Source organism: Pongo abelii, chromosome 5 (assembly GCF_028885655.2).
Source record: "Pongo abelii isolate AG06213 chromosome 5, NHGRI_mPonAbe1-v2.0_pri, whole genome shotgun sequence".
Taxonomy (NCBI): domain Eukaryota; kingdom Metazoa; phylum Chordata; class Mammalia; order Primates; family Hominidae; genus Pongo; species Pongo abelii.
In genome coordinates, this window is record NC_071990.2 from 12,532,537 (window position 1) to 12,555,194 (window position 22,658).

Consider the following 22,658-nt stretch of genomic DNA (forward strand, 5'->3'; position numbering starts at 1 on the left):
CTGGGAGATTTGGCCAAGAGTAGAGCCAGGTAGCAAAAGAAAAATGTACCCTGCTATGGTTTAAAAAAAATCAACATTAAATAAAGCAAAATCCAAAATTCAAAAATTAATTAAAGAAATCATTTTAAATGTGTTTATTCTGCAACCATACATCATTTATGTTCTAGGTAATTCTATCCTCAAATAAATGTACTCCTTTTTACAAAAGCAATGCATTAAATATGCAAGTGAAAATGAAAACTTTTTATACCTTTATATAATTTTTATATAAATAAGTCCACAAGTTATTTATATTGCCAAATTCTATTATACATTGTAGAATATTAGTAAAGGACATATGGCCTATGCATAAAAAATAACAGTCCCAAAGAAAATACTAGTGTCCTGATATAAGGCCCATACTCTGATTTTTTTTTTTTTACTTGATGAGTATTTGAGACTGGAACATATTTTTAGCTATCCATGCAAAGTGCAATTGTCTCTTATTTTTCCACTTGTACTTCATGAAGACCTTTGGTGATATCTAGTTGACAGGCTAATAGCCTTACCACAAAGAGCTATTTAGACTTGGCAGAAATTTAGAAATTCCTGAAGCCTAAATCAATTTAAAAACCTGAAAACAAATTCACAAAACTTCAAATTCTGCCCTGGCACAACTTTATTTGGTAATAGTGTGTAGGGGGATTCATTCCAAACACAATGTCTTCTAACACTGGAATTTTCCTGAAGCACCAGGTTTCATCATTGGGAATTCTGTTCCATTTCTTTTTAGGGTTTCTATTTAGTGTCATTTATGTTCAGCTTATGCCCTGGGAGTACAGAAATAGCCAGTTGAGAGTATGTGAAATGTCCTGTTTTTAAAACTTATTTTTATATTTGTTTTTATTCTTTTAAAATTATTTATTTCTTTATTTGCTTTCTTATTCTTTATTTTTATTATATTTATGATTTATCTTATTTCTCTTTAGCTGGTCATCAGTTTAAATAAACCTTAAAATGTTCCACATCTTAAAGATGTTGACTTCTCCAAGGTGGGGCTGGGTCTGATTATGAGTTAAAACTGAGTGGAAAAAACAATTCACAAAGACATATTACAGGAAACATTTATAGGAAAAAAAATGAAAATTAGAATGTCATGTGCATCAATACAGTATGATGGTCTTTAAATTCTCATTGTCAAATCTTATTTGGTTCTATATTTAATATTTAAAACTATATTGACAATCAATTAGTCTTTCATAAGAAATTGATATTCTTAGCAAACATTGAGTGGTGCTTTGTACACAGTTGAACATCTTATACTTTTTCAGCATTTTTACTCAAGCATTGGGCTGATAGTATTAATAAATATTGCTATTAATTATTTGAACTTAAATATTACCACTTAAAACAACTATAAACATGTTTAAAACATAAAAAGAGATTGGTTGACAATACAGATTTAGAGTTAACCCTTCATGATAAATGAGAGAATCTATGATATCTGGGTGTCTACCTTTGACTCCAGAGAAGTAACAAAACTGGATACGGCGTTAGGCCCATTGGGTGATAACTGCTCCAGGACGTTTTAAAGAAAGTAAAGTTAGCTTTAAGCAGCTTCACACGATTTTGGGGGATGCAATAGTGATTCATGCCTTTGAAAATTTGCAGTCTTGCATGTGTTGTTTCATACCATTCAGTTTTATCCACCTGCCATTTTCATCTGCCTTTTGAGTATTGGGGAAGAGGTTTGAGCCTCTCGGTCCCTTGGGTAATGGTTTATCTCAGCAGTCTGCTGCCACCTAGTGTCTAGGATAGAGTGTCATCTATTAACTCACATTTGGTAACTGAAGAACTCCAACTGCTCACCAGAAAATACATAACTACAAAAGGAAGCACACATGGGTGGTATGATAATGGCTCCCAAACTGATCCAATGATGCCATCACATGATATTCAGTTCTCATTAATACATGTCTTACAATGGGAATGGCAGGACATGGGGTGGGTAGGAGCGGCTGGTGGCAACAGTTCTGGTTTCACATTAAATCAGCAAACCACCTTACACATTTTCAAGCATCTGAGTCTCAAACCCCATTAAGTTAATGATGAGAATCCTCATAGCTCCAGCCTTACCTGATGAGTTTCACTAACACAATCATGAAAGCTCTGGTAGAATTTCAGAGGGATTTTCATTGAATTAGGTCTACCATTTTCAGAGATACTTTTGGCTACTTGGTCTTAGCATAAGGGAAATTTCTCTTTATTCTGCCAATAAAATTATAGACCTCTTTCACTTAAATCTTCCATTTATATCAAGCTACAGTGGGATCACGTGTTACGTATGAAAGTCTACTTGTTACTAGGATATGACAAACAGTATTTGACATCCACTCTTCTTTCTGAGCCTGTTCCACTTATAGCTGTTCTGAAGAATGTATTTCATTTCAGGAACCAAACACAGTGCTGTTACATAAAGTCTGATTGATAGGAGTTAAGGTGGGCAGAAGTTATCAAAATCTGAAAATTAAGTGTTTCAAAGGGAAGGAATGCATTATCATTAGAACAGTGGGAAGATAGAAATGCCTGTGCTAACTGGATGATTGGTGGGGACCGTCAGCCTCCACTGCGGATCCCAAGCACTGAGCCAGCCTAGCTTCCTGAGAACTGCTGACCTCAAAATGCAGGGATGATGTTGCCAGACGAGGGTCCCTTCAGCAATCGACGGGATCACACTGAAGTCTTGTTTGCTCATCTCCCTGTGTGTCTCACTAGAGTAGAATACTAGAACTCATGAAGAAATGGCCTCAGCGACTTGGAGCCAGAAAGAGCACAGGGAACAAAAAAGAGAAATTAAAAATATCAGCTTCACTGTGACAGCCAATCTAACATCTCCCTCCCTGCTCATCTCTCCCTTTCCCTCCCTACTGATTATCTCAAAATTCTCATGTTTCCCTATTCTCTGTCCCTGTCATACGCAGACACATGCACTCACATATTTATCCCTCCTCTTTCTTTTCTGCAAGAAATATATGCCACAGAATCACTCTTCTGGTAGTAAAACAACCATTGAGTTCGGTTAAAACTCACAGCTGTGAAGTTTATCCGTCCCCATTCAATTTCCCAATTGTTTGCCAATCTTCCTCATCATTTCCTACATGGATATTGGGCTTTAAATGCTACAACATCATACACAGGAGCTGTAAATACAGCAAACATAACATTTATCTTTACCTTTACAATCCTGAATATTTTCATTTAAACAGTCTCATTCATTAAGTTTAGCCTCTAGCAAAGGCAAGACTGTTTCTCTGTTCTGATTATTAAGTACTTGGTTACCAGAAGGAAAACTGGATTTTGGATGAATAACTTATTCTGATCGTGTTAGTTTTGTTGTGTCCCTGAATGTTCATGATATAGTTAATGAAGATGGGTCACTAAACCTGTCACTGATGAGAAAAAAATTCCTACATGATAAACAGCAATGCAACCTGCATGCAGGTATGAGTATATATGTGTATATGCATATGTATACACACACACACACACACACACACACACACACACACAGAGGAAAAAATATATGAACATACTGCAGAGATACCGAAGCCAGGAACAAGAATCTTGACTTAAATATTAGACAAAGAAAAGCTCCTTTTGTGAAAAAAACCATCTTAAAATATAAATTTTCAGTGCAGAACTTGAGTTACCAATTGCTAGTCTTCACAGTAAGCCTGATGATAATAAAATGTCTATTTTTTCTTTTTTAGAGACAGAGTCTCACTCTGTCACCCAGACTGGAGTACAGTGGCACAATCATAGCTCACTGTAACCTCAAACTCCTGGGCTCAAGCCTTCTGCCTCAGCCTCCTGAGTAGCTTGGATCACAGGCATGTGAGACACACCCAGCTAATTTTTTACTTTTTACTTTTTTTTTTTTTTCCATAGAGATGAGTCTCATTATGTTGCCCAGGCTGGTCTCAAACTCCTGGCCTCAAACCATCCTCCTGTCAAAAAACACTTGGATTACAGTCGCGAATCACCGCACCTGGCCAATAAAATGTCTGTGCTTGTTGGAAAAAAAAACAAAACTCTGTTTATTGACACTCCCTGTATTATGTAAAGAAGGCTGAGAATCCTTTTGCACACTGTTTTATGAATATAACAGACAATACCCATCAGTTGTGGCAGTGACTATATTGATGTGCTCTTGGTAAGGTGCTAAGAACAATCCTCTCTGTAAAAGGATGAAAAACAAAACCCTTGAGCAGTAAAAGATGACACATTCCACAAATGTTAGCTAATTTCCTGCAACAGAGCATAATGAAAGTGCATGTAGACAGGGTGTGCTTTATCTGTAAAAAGAGGAACAAAAAAAGAAACAAAAGCATCATCATATCTTTTGGTATCCAGAAATAAAATCCACTCAGTTAAATGGTGATTATGAACAACTTTGAAAAGATTGTCAATATCGAATGCTATTTTTAAACAACAAAAGTTTCTCTTCATACCTCTAGCAGTCTTACATTTTAATGAAACAGGCTCAAAATAGCACAACCCATATTTCTAGGTTTTGATAATTAAAATTCTTCATCTGTGGACTACTAGCCATAAATAATCAACTTGAGAAAATAAACCAAACTTGATGGCTTTCTTGTTTCTTCTTACCATTTCTGGATCTTTGAACCTTCCCTTCCATTTTCTCAACCAAAGATAGCCTAAACAAAGAAAGCCAAAGCCAGCTTTTGCCCAGTCTTTCCGATTGACCTGCGTAAATCAAACTAGAAGTGACCTTATTCCTTGTTTCACTGAAAAGGGACTTAGTGTCATAGCTAAACCTTTCACTGGAGAAGAGAAATGGGGTTGGCCAGAAAGTCTAATTATAAACCTGCCAGTCAAGGTTTACCATAGAGAAACAACAGGAAATATCTATGAAGCTGTTCACAGCTTGTCAAGATGACCAATGGAAGACCACATATATGACTTACCTTGACAATAGCTTAAACTCTGGAATTTCCTTCCACTGTAGTAAGTTTTATGGTGCCCTTGAACCAAGGAAGCGTGTGCTGTGCGGGGGGGCGGAGGTGGTTGGGGGAACACAGGCTTTGCTGATAAACAAACCTAGGTTCGAATCCTCCAAAGTCTACTTATCAGGTGGATGGTTTCTACAATTTTTTAATGAGTCTGAACTTCTTCATTGTAAAATGAGTATAAAATCTCTACCTAATTGTATTGTGTGAGGAACTAGAGATAATATGCAAAAAAGTACCTAGAGCACATCTTTAAACATTATAAAGGGCATTATGGGAGTTGAGCTTTGTTAAGTCTTTGTGAAGGTAGAGCTGTCCTAAATTGAAGTCACACTACCATAGTCTGTCTCATCTCAGATATGTTTTTGAAAGGCCCTTTCATAAGAGGTTCTGTAAAAAGTAGTGCTCATGGAGAAAGTATTATTCTGAAATCATCCTGCTTAAAATCAACTTTCTGAACTGCCATGCAGTCTTGGCAAATACGAATTTCCATCACCCCTTTGCTACATGCCAAGTTGGAATATTGAGAATGCTGTCTATTATTCAACCTAAGTAAAGTATATTACTTTTAATTGGAGGTTGTTTCACTGCCTTTTTGAATTAGGAGGCTAATCATTCATCAGAAACATACAATTAAGGACTTTTGTGTTAATTTGGCATCATTGCCATTGATCCAAAAGTGTTGTTATCTTTTAAGCAAGAGCTGAAGTGAGTTCCTCCCATATGTTTTGGCAGAATTGGTGCATCTGTAAGATTTAGCGCTAAGCCCTCCATGCCTTGGCATAGCAGCTGCACAGATCAGTGCTCCGGGGCTTGTTCCAAGCACATCACCACATAGATTTGCAACAATAAATCAGACATTTCAAATCTACTGAACAAAGTTTGCTACCGGATTGGTAAGTTGATTTACTTTTGCAAACATCTATTAAGCATCTTTTCATGTAAGTCACTGTATAAACATTATTTAACTTTTCAGCTATCTTTCCCAGAGCCCAAAAAAGCTGCAGAAAATATTTTATTTTACCTCAAAAAGCATTTTATGCTGGATAAAGAGAATACGTACAAAGTTTCAAAGCTTCAAAGAAAGAAAAAATATTTCAGAAACCTACCAGTATTTACTATGGTTTGATTAGAAGTAAATCTTAGATAGGCAAAGATTTCTTCAACTGCACAGTAAAAGCACCCCAAAAAGAAAAAAGTTGATAAATTAGACTTTATCAAAACTAAAAATGTCTGATTATCAAAAGACTCCATTAAGAAAATAAATAGACATACCACAGAATCAGAGAAAATGTTCGTAATACATATTTGAAGATGGACACATATCCAGAGCATATTTAAAAATTGCTACGTCTCCAATTTTAAAAGTGCAATAAATATTAGCAAAAGTTTTGAATAGACACATTCCACAAGAAGATATACAAGTAGCCAATAACCACATGAAAGAGTTTTCAACATCATTAGTCATCCACAAAATGCAATTTATTTATTTATTGAGACAGGGCCTTGCTCTCTCTCCTAGGCTGGAGTACAGTGGTGCAATCTCAGCTCACTGAAGCCTTAACCTCCTTGGCTCAAGCAATTCTCCCACCTCAGCCTCTTGAGTAGCTGGGACTGCAGGTGCACACCACCATGCCCAGTTAATTTTTGTATTTTTTGCAGAGACTGGGTTTTGCTATGTTACCCAGGCTGGTCTCGAACTCCTGGGCTCAAGCAATCCACCCACCTCAGCCTTCCAAAGTGTTGGGATTACAGGAGTGAGCCAGCGTGCCTGGCCAGTAAAATGCAATTTAAAATAAATAAAATACCATTTATACTCACTAGAATGGCAAAAATTGAAAGCAATGACAACACCAAGTGTCAGCAAAGATACGCAGCATCTGGAGCTCTCGGACCTTGCTGGTGGTGATGTCATACAGTAAACCACTTTGGAGAACTATTTGACTTCCAGCAATTCCTCTCCTACCTATTTACAAAAGAGGAATGATAATCCATGTCCACAAAAAGAAATTGACTTGTACAAGTATATTCATAGCAGTTTTATTTATAATAGTCCCAAACTAAAAATAGCTCCAGTGTCCCTTAACAGGAAAATAGTACACACATTGTGGTATTTTCCCATAATAGAACACACTTTAGTGACAAAAAGAAAAGCACTGCTGACACACATGACCACCCGGATGCATCTCAAAAGCATCATGCTGAATGGGAGAAACTGGGTACAAAAGGCTAGAGGGTATGACTCCACTTCTGTGAAATCCAAATTCAGACAAAACAAATGTATGGTTCTAAAAATCAGCTAGTGTTGAGAGGAGAACGTGGCTGGAAAGAAGTACAGAGACATTTTTAGTGGGGATGGAGATGCTGTCATCTTGCTTTGGATGGAGGTTACAAGGGTGTATACGAATGTTAAGTCTCAATGACTGAAAGGGATCCACTTCTGCTAATAGCCAAGTAGCTCCTACCAGGTTATTCTACCCTCTAATAATAACTATAAACTCTGGGGAAAATGTTAAAAAAAAACTATCTGAAACTCCTAGAGAGTGAGGAAATCAGACAAATACTGGAAGGTGAGTATTGTTTGGATAGACAGAATACAAGTGAGAGAATTTGGTATTTGCATGGCTTTAGCCTGAGGGCATACCACTGTCTATACCATGCAGAGCGGCTACAGCTTGGACATGTGCTGCCTTACTGGCTTGGAGAACACGATATCAGAAGTTGGGTTGACTTCTATAGCTAGAAATGAGGAAATCATCACCCAGAAAAGACAGACAGACACAGGAAGCCTCAAATACTATGTGTACACTCTGCTCAAACTGTCTCTTAGCCCCCAGACCCCACCTGCAGACTTCCAGCCATCTGGCTGAGGCCAAAGAAACAGCTGAACTTTTAGCTACCTTCAGCTGCAGGGCACACGGTTTGCAGTTTGAGTCTAGACATCGTAGACATCTGCCTGCTAGCATGTCTCTACAACATATCATTTGCCCAGAATATAATCCAAAATTATTCAATAAAGAAAGAGGAAAGCATTACCCATACTCAAGAGAAAAGGCAATCAATGGAGACTGACCCTGAGGTGTTCCAAATATTGGAACCAGCAGGCAAGGAATTTAAAGCACCTATTACAACTATGCTATAGGATGTAAAGGACAGTGGTCAGAATGAAGAAAAAGATAATAAATGCAGCCAAGAATTCAACACTAGATAAAAAGAACGAAGTGGAAATTCTATATCTGAAAAATCAAATACCTGAAATACAAATTCAATGGATGGGCTTAATAGCAGATTGGAAATTTTAAAAGAAAAGAGTTACTGACTTTTAAAACAGAAAAACAGTAATGATTTATTCTGAAGAAAAAAAGAGTGGAAAAAATATTGCAAATAATGAATAAAATCTTAGAGACCTACAGGGCAATATTAAAAGATGTCACTTACACAGGATCTTTAGAGTTCGAGAACGAGAGGAGAGAGAGAATGAGCGTCCCCACAACCAGAAAAATATTTGAAGAAATAATGGCTGAAATGTCTCCATATTTGGTGAAACACAAAATCTGTAGACTCAAGAATCTCAGCCAACCCTGAATCTAGGTGATCAGATGTGAATGTTCACCGTACAAATCTTTCCATTTTTCTCTGTTTAAAATTTTTCGTAATACAAATGTTTACAAATAATATAAAAACTCATCAAAACAAACACAAGATGTGCATATTTTTATGTTAATTATATCTCAATTTCTTTAAGTAACTAATCTAATTATAGAATGTATTCAGTGGATATTCAAGCTTCAGGCATTAACTGGAAGGTACAATATTTCTCACCTTTTTGATTCCTGCTTAACGTAGGTAAATTGTGGCCCATGGGAGAGGGGGTGGGTGACTGGCATTGTCTGAGATGGCTTTGCTCCCAAATCCTCTGCTCACTCATCAATTCTCACGTCATTCAGTAAAAGCTCTTGAATTTGTCTCATGGATAACTATACACATCTAACCAAGAGGTTTTGAAAGACCAAGGAAAGAAAGATGAGTGACAACACAATGCCATGCACAGCTGCCTCCCACTGGGCTGTTGGTGACCTGTGGGTGCATAAAAACAATCAATTGGAAAGCCCACCCTTTCAACCCTGTATGTAGGTATATGATGACAAAGAATACAGTTGAGAAGGTTAGTGCCCTACCTTTGTCATTAACTACTTATATGACTATAAATAAACTCCTAGATTGACTGGGAACCCCATTTCTTCTCTACAATACATAAAGGCAAAAAAATAATGTATGTAGGCATATGATGGCCAAGAATACAGTTCAGAAGCTTAGTGCTCTACCTTTGTCATTAACTACTTATGTGACTATAAGTAAACTCCTAGATTGACTGGGAACCCCATCTCTTCTCTACAGTACATAAAGGCAAAAAAAGAATTGCTCCCTCAAGCCCCTTTCATGTCTAATATTTGTGGTCATCACTGGGCTCTTCAGAAAAGGATAATAATAATTCTGTAATTCCGGGAAATCACCTGTGATGCAGGGTGAACCAAGTCAGCTCGAGACAATCTCTGGCCAAAGTCAAGAATACAGTTTCAGCTGACCCCATTTGAACCCAGCAGACTTGAACATTTTCAGATAAGCATCCTAAACTATATTAACAATTGTTCTCTCTTCAAAAAAGGGAATTGACGTTAACAATCAAGTGGGTTTTAAAAGATACAAAAATCCCCAAAGAAAAAGTCTTGTGCTAGGATTCAGTTTGTACAGAACTGACATCATGTAGGGGGAAAAGGAAAAAAAAAAACCACCTACAATAAAATGTTATGCCTGTCCCTGTTTTCAACGTCCTCCCACGTATCTACTGCTTCTGTTGAAACTTGTTATTGCTGAAGTACTTTTTTATTATAAAAAGAGCTACAGTTCCAAAAGAGATTATTGGCACCCAAATTCAGCTGTGGTGTTAGAGGCAATTAAATTGTGTTTTGTAGTTTCTTTCTTGGGCGTTTGATATTATTACTGTTGTCAATGTGCCCAGAAGAGGGCTGCTTTCCATTAATCATAAATACAGAAATATAACAAGTATTATTATTAGAAATATTACGCTAATCTTTGACTATTTCTTTTTGACGGCAAAGAGATAGATTATGTCAGGCAATACTGGAAAAAATAAAAACAAAGACCTAGCTACTGATAAAAAGAGATATATGTTCAATTGCTAATCAAAACATACAAGTAACTCCAAAAGGCTCATCCATTAATGCAGGGTGCTTTATATTCAAAAAATTATTTCCAGAGTAAATCTAAAACATCATCAAAATTTGTTTAAACAATAAGCCCTCAACTCTGCAATACCACAACACTGTGAGACCATGAGACTACAGTACTAGGCACATCCACAGACCGTGAGCCTGTGAGACTGAAGACCATGACAAAGTGGGACAAGGCAATGATGAGATGTTGAGACCACAAGACTGCAAGACAGCAAGTCTTAAGATTGCAAAATGTCCATGTTAGATTGTGAGAACTCTGAGTTTGTGATGGAATGCAGTTTCCATTCCTTTTCTGCGACATCTGACTTATTGTTCTACTATGCAGTTCAATGAGCAGAAAGAACTTAAAGGCTAGGCATGGTGGCTCACGCCTGTAATTCCAGCATTTTGGGAGGCCAAGGTAGGTGGATCACTTGAGTTCAGGAGTTCGAGACCAGCCTGGGCAACATGGTGAAACCTCATCTCTACTAAAAATACAAAAATTAGCCTGGTGTGGTGGTGGACACCTGTAATCCCAGCTACTTGGGAGGCTGAGGCAGGAGAATCACTTGAACCCAGGAGGTGGAGGCTGCAGTGAGCCGAGATCACACCATTCTCCAGCCTGGGCAACAGAGCGAGACCCTGTCTCAAATAAATAAATAAATAAAATAAAACATAACTTAAAATATTTTGTTAATTTATTTGGAAATAACTCACCTTGGATCTCTTTGTCTTTTTAAAATAATTCTTTGGGTAGTTAATTTAGATTCATTAAAATTATAAGAGACTTCTGGCTTTAGGATGGTCAAGCAGAGACATTTCTTTATGTCTTTCCTCTTGACAACCACTTCATATTAACCAGAATAAGAAACACAAACTCCTGTTTTGATGAAATTTTCAACCCCCATCCACAAAGTAGGAAGAGAGAAAACAGTTGCTGGGATAGTATAACTTAACAGGAGAGTGAAAGGTCAAATCTAAATTTTGCAGAAGGTGATGCCAGCAAGCAACAAGCCAATTTGCTTTACAGACCCAGGGAAAGGCTTAGGAATTGGAGACACTGGATACTTTGAAAGGTGAAGGTCAGGGAGAAGGGCTAAACACAGCAGTTTTACTGGAAATCTGTTTCAAAAGAAGTTAGATAGTAGTGTTTCATCCTTTCCAAACAAGCAGGCCACTTTCCTTCCACTTCTGCTACTGAATATAAGAGGTAATTTATTTAGGGAAAGAAAATTAAAGAGGCTCAATATTCAGAAACACCAAGCACAGAGGAAGGCAGTAGTAAATCACTACACTGCAATCAGAAGAAAAGTCTGTATACTACATACCTACCTCTGTCAATTCCCAACTGACAGAATGCCAGTAGTCAGGCTTATACATCCTTCCAGATGAGAGATGAGAGGATCCATCTCTGGAGAAAGTAAATCAAGCCAGAAAAGAAACCCAGATACTGACATTTTGGGGCCTCACTCAACATATCATAGATGGTTAACTGCCATCACAAATAGACTCAAAAAAAGCCTGATGGTGCAAACACATTTATGTTTAATTCTTGCTGTGTAAGAGCCATGCCATCATGCAGGTACCTGAGCTGATAGAATCTCTACCATCTTCGACATATGATTTCTAAGGTCACTTTCTGAAGCTCTTTTTTATTCCAGCCATAAAGGAGTAGATTAGGGTATTTTAATGGGCCAGGTCTGAAAGTGGCAAAAATCACTTCTGCTAATATTCCATTGCACAGAACTCAGTCATAAAGGCACTCTTTTTTTTTTTTTTTTTGAGACAAGGTCTCACTCTGTTGCCCAGGCTGGAGTGCAGTGGTGTGATCTCGGCTCACTGCAACCTCTGCCTCCCGGATTCAAGTGATTCTCCTGCCTCAGCCTCCCGAGTAGCTGGAATTACAGGCATGTGCCACCATGCTCGGCTAATTTTTTTGTATTTTTAGTAGAGACAGGGTTTCGCCATGTTGGCCAGGCTGGTCTCGAACTCCTAATCTCAAGTGATCCACCCACCTCGGCCTCCCAGAGTGCTGGGATTACAGGCGTGAGCTACCGTGCCAGGCCCATAAAGGCATTCTTAACTACAAGGAGGCTGGGAATGGATTTTGGTGAGCAGCTGGAAGTTTTTGCCACACTCAACCAAACAGCTAGTTCTGTGACTAATGACTTGATACAGCCCTCCACTCAGTAAGCCCTGTCTCTGCAGAGAGGCTTTTAGTGCTCACACCTGGTCAAATATAAACAAGCATCCATGAAACAAGAGTAGGACACAGTACAAATAGAATAACTAGAAAGGATTTTTGGAAATTAAAAGTATTAAAGCCAAAATAAAACATTCAATTAAAATGTTGAAAAATTAAACTAAAGAAATCTTCCAGAAGTGGGAATAAACAGAGATGAGAAGAATAAAAAGAAAGGAAAGAAAAAATTTATATGAAGGGATGTAAAGACCATTTTAACATCAGCACTGGGAGTTAGAAGCAAGAGATCAGTATCCTCAAAACTTTGAGTAAAAGTATCCACCCAGCCAAATGATTAACCAAGTATGAGGACAAAATAAAGAAAACGTCAGACATGCAAAGCTTCAAAACATTGATCTTCCATCAGTCCTTACTTAGGAAGCCAATAACAAAGAGAAGAAACAAAAACAAGCAAAACAAGACAAGGAGGTAAACACAGGATTCAAGAAATAGGGCACCCAAAACAGGAAGAAAGAGGTGCAGAAAAGTCTTAGAAAGATGGCAAAGAGATGTCTCTGTATAAGAGTTATGTAGCAGGCCCACAGACAAACAAATACATATTGAAAATTGAACAGAAGTCAACAAGAGTGGTTGTCTTCAGAGAAAAGGAAAGTGGAGCTCATTATCAAAATAGACTTTACCATATGAAAAATTTTTATTGAGAAGTGTTTAACATAATTAGTGGGTAATATGGCAAAACTACAAGGTCAGAGAAAACTGAGCAGAGAGGTGAAGGATAACAGACTACATATTGCCTGTAATCCCAGCCCTTTGGGAGGCTGAAGCAGGCGGATCACGAGGTCAGGAGTTTGAGACTAGCCTAACACAATGAAACCCCATCTCTACTAAAAATACAAAAATTAGCTGGGCATGGTGGCACATGCCTGTAGTCCCAGCTACTTGGGAGGCTGAGGCAGGAGAATCACTTGAACCCGGGAGGCGGAGGTTGCAGTGAGCCGAGATCATGCTACTGCACTCCAGCCTGGGAAACAGAGTGAGACTCCATCTCAAAAAAAAAAAAAAAAAAGACTACATATTGGCTAAAGAGTACACTGCTCAGGTGATGGGTGCACTAAAACCTCAGAATTCACTACTAAAGAACTCATCCACGTAACTAAAAACCACCTGTTCTCCAAAAATTTTTGAAATTAAAAAAGAAAACTAAGCAAGTGGAAAAATAAAATTATTAACTACAGAAAGAAAAGTTATACAAGAAGAAATATAATCACAGTATACAACAAGATAGAGTAAACAATATTTACATAGACTTTTAGTTATCCTAATTTGGTTCTTAATGGAATTGGAGCAGATTTAACTGGATCTTAAGCTTCGTAAGTTTCTCACGGGCTGCAGTCAAGGTGTCAGCTCAAATACTATCGTCTCAACTAAAGAATTGACTGGGGAAGGAAACGCTTCCATGCTCACTCAGTGGTTGTTGGCAGCATTTGGTTTCTCACAGGCTGTTACAAAGAGCTCCAGTCCTTCACTGGATGTTGGCCAGAGGCCACTTTCAAATCCTAGCCATGTGGGCCTCTCCAATATGGCAGGGTGAGTCAGCAAAGCCAAGAAAGCAATATAGCCAGTCTGCTAGAAAGCCAGAAGGTATACAGTCTTATGTCACATAATCACAGATGCGGCATTCTTTGAGATGTTGCCCTCTTTTATTGATTAGAAGCAAGTGACTCCAGGAGATGAGATTACACAACGCCATGAAAACCAGGAGGTGAACATAAGTGGGGCCATCTTAGAAGCTGCCTAACATACACAGTTAAAATAGTTTTTCAGTTTTTATGGGTTGAATTCAATGTTTCAGATTAAACTAAAAATTAGATAAGATTCCATTGAGAGGATGGAGGGAGAGGAAAGGAAACAAGAAAGTTAAAAGTTTTCGGCTGGGCCCGGTGGCTCACGCCTGTAATCCCAGCACTTTGGGAGGCCGAGGCGGGTGGATCACGAGGTCAGGAGATCGAGACCATCCTGGCTAACACGGTGGAACCCTGTCTCTACTAAAAATACAAAAAATTAGCCGGGCGTGGTGGCGGGCGCCTGTAGTCCCAGCTACTCGGGAGGCTGAGGCAGGAGAATGGCGTGAACCCAGGAGGCAGAGCTTTCAGGGAGCCGAGATCGCGCCACTGCAGTCCAGCCTGGGCAACAGAGCAAAACTCCGTCTCACAAAAAAAAAAAAAAAAAAGTTTTCATCTACCATGTAGGAAATCCACAGACAATGTCTAACCGAGCTTAAACAAATGATGGCATAAAAACGGCGTTTAGGAATACGAAGGTAAATGCCAAAGGAAATCTCAAAAAAATTGACAATGATTACCTCTGGGGAGAGGATAGGGTAGATGACTGGTTTTTTTGTTACTTTGCACTTTTTACTTTATATTATATAATATAATAATAATAAATAAAAGAAACTAGTAAAGATGAAATTATCATTCTTTCTAGTGGTTAGATTAAGAAAACAGTAATAAAATACGCAACTTTCCTAGCCGGGCATGGTGGCAGGTGTCTGTAATCTCAGCTACTCTGGAAACTGAGGGAGGAGAATCACTTGAACCTGGGAGGCGGAGGTTGCGGTGAGCCGAGATCACACCACTGCGCTCCAGCCAGGGTGGCATAGTGAGACTGTCTCAAATATATATATATATGCGACTTTCCTTTGGCCACTGGCTAATAAAATCATGAGGAAATATAAATTAATACCAAACCAGGAATCCAGGGCAGGATGGTTTTTTTTTTCCTAAATAACATTAACTAGGGAGAGGGTTGACATTTCTCAAATAAATCTAAATGGACTGGATTTTGATTGCTAAAGGAAAACTTTTAATGTTGATCACATTAATTGGATTTCAGAATTTTTTAAAGCCTTTTATTACTCTATTCATTTTATGATTTTTTATGTCATTTGCATTGATTTTTACCTCCTAACATGTAACAAAAATTGCCAGATATTCACTGTTATTTCTAGTTTTTTTCTTCAGTAGGTACAACAGACTTTACTTAAGTTCTGTGTGTGTGTGTGTGTGTGTGTGTGTGTTCACAAATACAAAAGATAAATTGCAAAGGACATTTAAAAATTTTTAACATTTTCTCATGAAAGCATAAGAACTTTCTTGAATAGAGTTCCCTTTTAGAAATAGTACTACATCTTTAACTGTTTTCATAAAACAGTTGGTAATTAGTAAAAGCTTTTCCTTAGATTATAAAAAGGTAGGTTTGCAACTCCAATTTCTCTTTGCATTTCTTAGAAAGTATAAAAGAGTCTACCTAATAAGCCTATGTTTTCTTTTTATGAATAGACATTGATGTAAGGATGACGAGAATACACTTTTTCTTTCTTTCTGGTGCAACCTTTAATTATTCCTAAAGTCAACTGAGGGTTATTTTTATTTGTTATTGGATCTTCAGGTTTTTTTTTTAAACTGGATGTATGTCCGTTTCCTTGACCAATTGACATATTGCTTTTGGATTTAGGCTTAAATTTTAACTAGAACTAGCTCTGAGTCACTATATTACATCAAATTCTCAGAATGCACATGTTGCAGGCTGACCTTCAATTGAGGGCCCCAACTCACTTATGTACAAGAAGGCAGAAGTAAAGCCCCTTGCTCAAGGTCACATGTTCGGTTAGTGCTGTGCCCTGGTCTTCCTACAGACTCCTATTCAATGCTCTTTCCACTACGTTGAAGATTCTCCCACCATTTCTTCTGGTAAGTAAATGTATATGAGGTGTATATATATTTTTTATATTTAAAAATAGGCTCCTCTAGTCCTAGGTGAGAAATTAAACATAAATCCACAACAAACTTCTAAACAAATGTTTATAGCAGCACTATTCATAAAAGCCAAAAAGTGGAAACAGCCCAAATGTTCATCCACTGATGGATGGATAAACAGCATGTGCTATGTATATACAATGGAATATTATTCAGCAGGAAAAAGGAACAAAGTACTACTACACGCTACCACATGGATGAATGTTGAAAACATTGTGCTAAGTGAAAGAAGCCAGGCACGCAAGTCCATAGATTGTATGATTTCATTTATATGGGATGTCCAGAAGAGGTAACTCTAAGAGGCAGAAAGTAGATTCATAGATGCCTTTGGCTGGGGGAAATGGGCAGGGTGGAGGGAGGAGGTACTGGGGAAACGATAACTAAAATGCGTGTGATTTCGTTTTGGGCCGAGAAAAATGTTTTATAACTGATCGTGGCAATAGATTCACATGCTGTAAATATACCAAAAGCCATTGAATTGTACACTGTGTGTGAACTTTATGGCATACTACCTATATCTCAATAAAACTGTTAAAATATGCCTTTGTTGGTGCTCATTGTAAAGAAAATTTAGAGTTACATCATCAATTACTATGATGAGATGAAATAACTATCAGTAGTCTAGATATATGGCCAAAAAAATAGCAAGGTGGCTCAGAAGTAGAATAAACTGAATCTATTTTTCTTTATTTCCTGCTCTTTATCTTATTTACTAAATCATTGTTGTAGACTCCGCTAGGAAATAATTTGAATGTCAGTTTAACACTGTGATAGGCTCACTCCATCTGCAAACATTATGGACCACCTACTTGATGATGAAAATTGCACTGGCCACTAGAGATAGAATGAGAAACCAAAATGTAAAATTCACCCAGGGAGTTAATTGCAAAAATTTCCAGTTTTTTAGAAGACAATTGTATTAGTCCATTTTCAAACTGTTATGAAGAAATACCTGACACTGGGTAATTTATAAAGGAAAGAAGTTTAATTGACTCACAGTTCCAGGTGGCTTGGGAAGCCTCAGGAAACTTACAATCACGGCAGAAGTCAAAGGGGGTCCATGTGTTCTCATTGTTCAATTCCCACCTATGAGTGAGAATATGCGGTGTTTGGTTTTTTGTCCTTGCGATAGTTTGCTGAGAATGATGGACACAGGAAGGGGAACATCACACACCAGGGACTGTTGTGGGGTTGGGGGAGTAGGGAGGGATAGCATTTGGAGATACACCTAATGTTAAATGACGAGTTACTGGGTACAGCACACCAACATGGCACATGTATACATATGTAACAAACCTGCACGTTGTGCACATGTACCCTAAAACTTAAAGTATAATAATAAAAGAAAAAGAAGTCAAAAGGGAAGCAATCAAATTCTTCACAAGGCAGCAGGAGAGAGAAGAGAAAAGGAGGAACTTCCAAACACTTATAAAACCATCAGATCTCATGAGAACTCACTCACTATCATGAGAAAAGCATGGGGGAAAACCCCCCATGACCCAATCACCTCCCTCCCTCGACACATAGGGACTGCAGGTCCCTCCTTTGACACATGGGGATTATAAGAGATGAGATTTGGCTGGGGATGCTGAGCCAAACAATATCAAAAATGAAGGAGATAACATTTGTTGAACACATTCTATGTCCCAGACACTGTGCCAGGTATTGTGCATAGGTTTTAAGTTGTAACAATAGTCAATTGAAAAACCTTTTATCACACTGCAGTTAATATTAGTTGGCTACAATAAAATTGAAATCATTAAATGGTTCAGTTAACTTTCATGTATTTCATATATAAATTCATTCACTTCTTTTTCATTACTGTAATTCAAGAACGTCCTCCACCAACAATGATCAAAATATAGAAGACGTGATAAACATTTGTTGAACTCTCAAGGCAATTAATGATTTAGCAATATGATTGCCTTGTTACTGTGTAGTTCATTAAAATCCAAAGTGCCACCAAATAGTTGTCTTATTGATTATTTTAATCTCCAGCTCAAGAAAGCAGAAAAAGAAAGTGATTTGCAAAGGCAGCATATAGAGAGTACTGAGTGTCATTTGTAAGCCTGAGTAAGGCCAATGCAAGGTTCTGGGCTATCATGGATATTGTGGTCTGATGATTTTTCCACTGATATGCAAGACTAACCACTGCTTTCTGCTTTATTTCACATGGCTTCCAAGACTCCCTCAGGCACAGGAGTTGCTTTATTCTTTTGTACTCAAGCTTGAAAAGTGAGTTTCTCTTTATTACGTATGCTTTTGGTATACAGTATCTGAAGGCAGAAGCTTAGCTAGGGACAACATTTGCCCCTGGTGCAGTCAGGTGGATGATACCAACCCTTCTAAGTGCGACCTTTCTTCTGAGAACAAAGTGCTTTCAAAATATTATCCGACTGAGCTCAGAACCCCAGCAGAGAGGCTTGGAGATAGAGACTAGTATTAAATTATTTCACACCTGGGAGAATCAAATAAAAAGAAACTTTCCAACGGAAATGTGAGAAAATTTTAACCTCTTAATTACTAAAGGCAAACCGTCCAAGAAATAATTTGAGGATGAATTTGCCTCCTGCATGTGGACAATGGCTAACACAGCCCACAGTGCTAGGGTGTATTTTGCTTAAATGGTAGCCATCCAATCCACCCAGATTCAGGCATTGCAAATAGCCCTTTGCTCAAAGGAAATTGCCTGACAGTGCCTTAAACCTAGTGGGCTCTTGATAAAGGAGTGTTAAATTGATATTGGAAAATGTGATAGTGATTCTTGGCATAAAAATAGAATAACTGCTATAAGCAAGAAGATACATAAGACAGTGTCTACAGTAATTGCCACTGTGATCTTAATAAGGAGATGTAGACACCATGAAGTCACTTGCTATGAATTTAGATTGCATCCTCCCATAGCAGCACTTGAGAGATATGTATATACAGTGGTTATATACATCTATATATGTATTTTAACATACACATGTGTGCAAGTGTGTGCACATGTGTGTGTGTAAACTAGCACTTAAATATACATAGTACATGTGTACATATGCTGAAATAAATATATATAATGAATGAAAAGTACAAACGATCTATTAGAGTTTGAATTAAAACAATTCTTTATCAATTGATCTCTGTGATGGAACATTTTTACTAAGTTATTCATTGGAACGGTAAAAAATTAGTAAACAACCCACCCTCTAAGTAGGTGAACTTGGCCAAGTTATTGACTCTCTGTATGCCTCAGTTTCCTCATCTGCAAAATGAGGTTAATAATATCATTTACCTCATTGGGTTATATAAGAATTAAATGAGTTAATAACCAAAAGCACATATTCCAGTGCCCAGTATAGCATGTGCTTTATAAGTGCTGGTTGTCTCTGTTATTGTTGTTGTGGTTGTTGCCAGGTGTTCATCATCAGAGGAATGGCAATGAAAATGTGGTGTGTGTGTGTGTGTGTGTGTGTGTGTGTGTGTGTATATATATATATATACACACACACACACACACACATACAATGGGATATTATTCAACCTTTAAAAAAGAAGGAAATTCTGTCAGTGACAAATTGGATGAGGCTGGAGGACATTATGCTAAGTGAAACAAGCCAGACACAGAAAAAAAATACTGATGATCTCACTTATATGTGAAATCGAAAAACGCTGAACTCACAAAATCAGAGAGTAGAAAAGTGATGACCAGGAACTGAGGGTTGGGGGAAAAGGGGAGATGTTGGTCAAAGGCACAAGCTCTCAGCTACAAGATGAATAAGTTCTGGAGACTTACTGTACAGCATGGTGACTACAGTAACAATAACGTATTGCATAATTGAAATTTGCTAAGAGAGTAGATTTTAAGTATTCGCACACAAAATCAGTAACAATGTGAGGCGATGGATATGTTAATTAGCTTGACTGATTAACATATGGAAATCATTTTGCAATGAATATGTATGTCAAAACATCATGTCACATAGAAGCAGAGAGTAGAACAGTGGTTACCAAAGGCTGGGGTGTGTGGGGGCAGGAAGAGAAGACAGAGTTTGGTCAAAGGATACAAAATTAAGATTAGCCCAGAAGAATAAGTTCTGGTGTTCTAATGCACAGTAGGATGACTACAGTTAATGGTAAAGTATTGTATATTACAAAATAGCTAAAAGAGAGACTTGAATATTCTCACCACAGAGAAATGATAAATGGATAAAGTGATAGATACTCTACCCTGATTTGATCATTATACAACATAGATATGAATAAAAACATCAAAGCACACCCCATAAATATGTTCAATTATAATGTGTCAGTTAAAAATCATGCTGTACACCTTGAATATATACCATTCTTTTTTGTTCGTTTGTTTGTTTGAGACGAAGTCTCGCTCTGTCACCAGCCTGGAGTGCAGTGGTGCGATCTCAGCTCACTGCAATGTCCACCTCCCGGGTTCAAGTGATTCTCCTGCTTCAGCCTCCCAAATAGCTGGGATAACAGGCGTGCGCCACCATACCCAGCTAATTTTTGTATTTTTAGTAGAGAAGGGGTTTCACCATGTTGGCCAGGATAGTCTTGATCTCCTGACCTCACGATCCACCCGCCTCAGCCTCCCAAAGTACTGGGATTACAGGTGTGAGTCACCGCGCCCAGCCATATATACAATTCTTACTTGTCAATTATACCTCAATAAAGCTTAAAAAAGAAGAAAAAATAATGTTTTGTTATTCTAATCCTGGAGTACCAACAAGTGAAATAAAACCTCCAAATTCATTGTAACAAAGTTTTCTGTAGGCTTCTAAGTGATACTGAAATTGTAATTTTTAAAACAGCCTTATGTTATTAAAAAGTCAAAAATAAGAGATATTGGTGAGGTTATGGAGAAAAGGGGACGCTTATACGTTGTTGGTGGGAATGTAAATTAGTCCAGCTACTGTGGAAAGCAGTCCAGAGAGTTCTCAAAGAACTTAACCACCATTCAACCCAGCCATCCCGTTACTGGGTATACCCAAGGGAAAATAAATTGTTCTGACAAAAAGACACATGTACTCTTATGTTCCTTGTAGCAATATTCACAGTAGAAAAGACATAGAATCAACTTAGATGCCCATCAACCGTGGACGGAATAAAGAAAATGTGGTACATATACACTATGGAAACCGTATACAGAGCCATAAAAAAGAATGAAATCATGTCCTTTGCAGTGACATGGATGCAGCTGGAGGCTATTATTCTAAGCAAACTAATGCAGGAACAGAAAACCAAATACCACATGTTCTCACTGATAAGTACGAGCTAAACATTGAGCACACACGGACACAGAGACGGGAATAACAGATGCTGCGGACCGCTGGAAGAGTGAGGGAGGGAGGAAGGGGGACAGGGCTGAAAAACTTCAGGTTGGGTATTCTGCTTGTTACCTGGGTGACAGGATCATGCAGGCCCCAAACCTCAACATCACACAAAAATTTATGGAACCAACCTGCACATGTACCCCCGAATCTAAAAGTTGAAATTTCAACAATAAAAAATAAAGTAGCCTTTATACGGTAGACTTATAAATAGCCTGATCTTTTATTTGTTTGTTTTTGCTATGATGACTATTTCAAACAGGTAACCAGTAACCAGTTCAAGTCAGGGGAATATTTACAGTATAAATAATGAAATCCTTACAAGTCTTGCCTCTCATATTTGTTACTACAGCTAGTACATTTTCTATATATCTTGAATTAGAATTTTTTTAATGCTTGAGGATATGATTTTAATTTTTCATTTCTAAAAACTTGTTAATCAAACTATTTTTACCTTAATCAAGGTGTTTAAATAGCTTTTTCTTGAGTCATGCTTACCAAGGACACAGACTCAGGGTTGGCTTTAGATAAAACTAAAAAGACAGCATTTGGTTTTACGCCCCCAGTTTACCCAATCTGTTTTCTTAACCTTCCTCAACCCCACCTTCCACTTTCTTCCCTGTCCTCCAGAGCAAACTGTGTCTACATCACCTCCTTGATTTAACCCATCAAAACTTCTTAGAAGAAGCAGCTGAAATTAACATACCATCATGTCTTTTTATTTTGGTGATTTTCCCCATACTGAATTTTAATAAGAAGCAATGCTTGAGCTTCTCACATCAGGGTATCTTTAATCCTGTGGTACATTTGGCTGCCAGAGTATGCAAAGTCACAGGATAAACACGGTACATCTTCTTGAATGTAAAGATTAATGGTACCTAATTTTAAACATTTGTATGCTAAAATAAGCGTGGCTACATTATAAGTGGGGATGGCAAAGTACCCCACAATTTTAAAGATGAAACACAAAACTGTAAAAAGAAAGCTTATATTTGTGACAGGCTATTTGAGCCAAAGCCCTCAAAGCCACCCATTCCTCTACCATTGATGTCATAACCCTCTGCTAC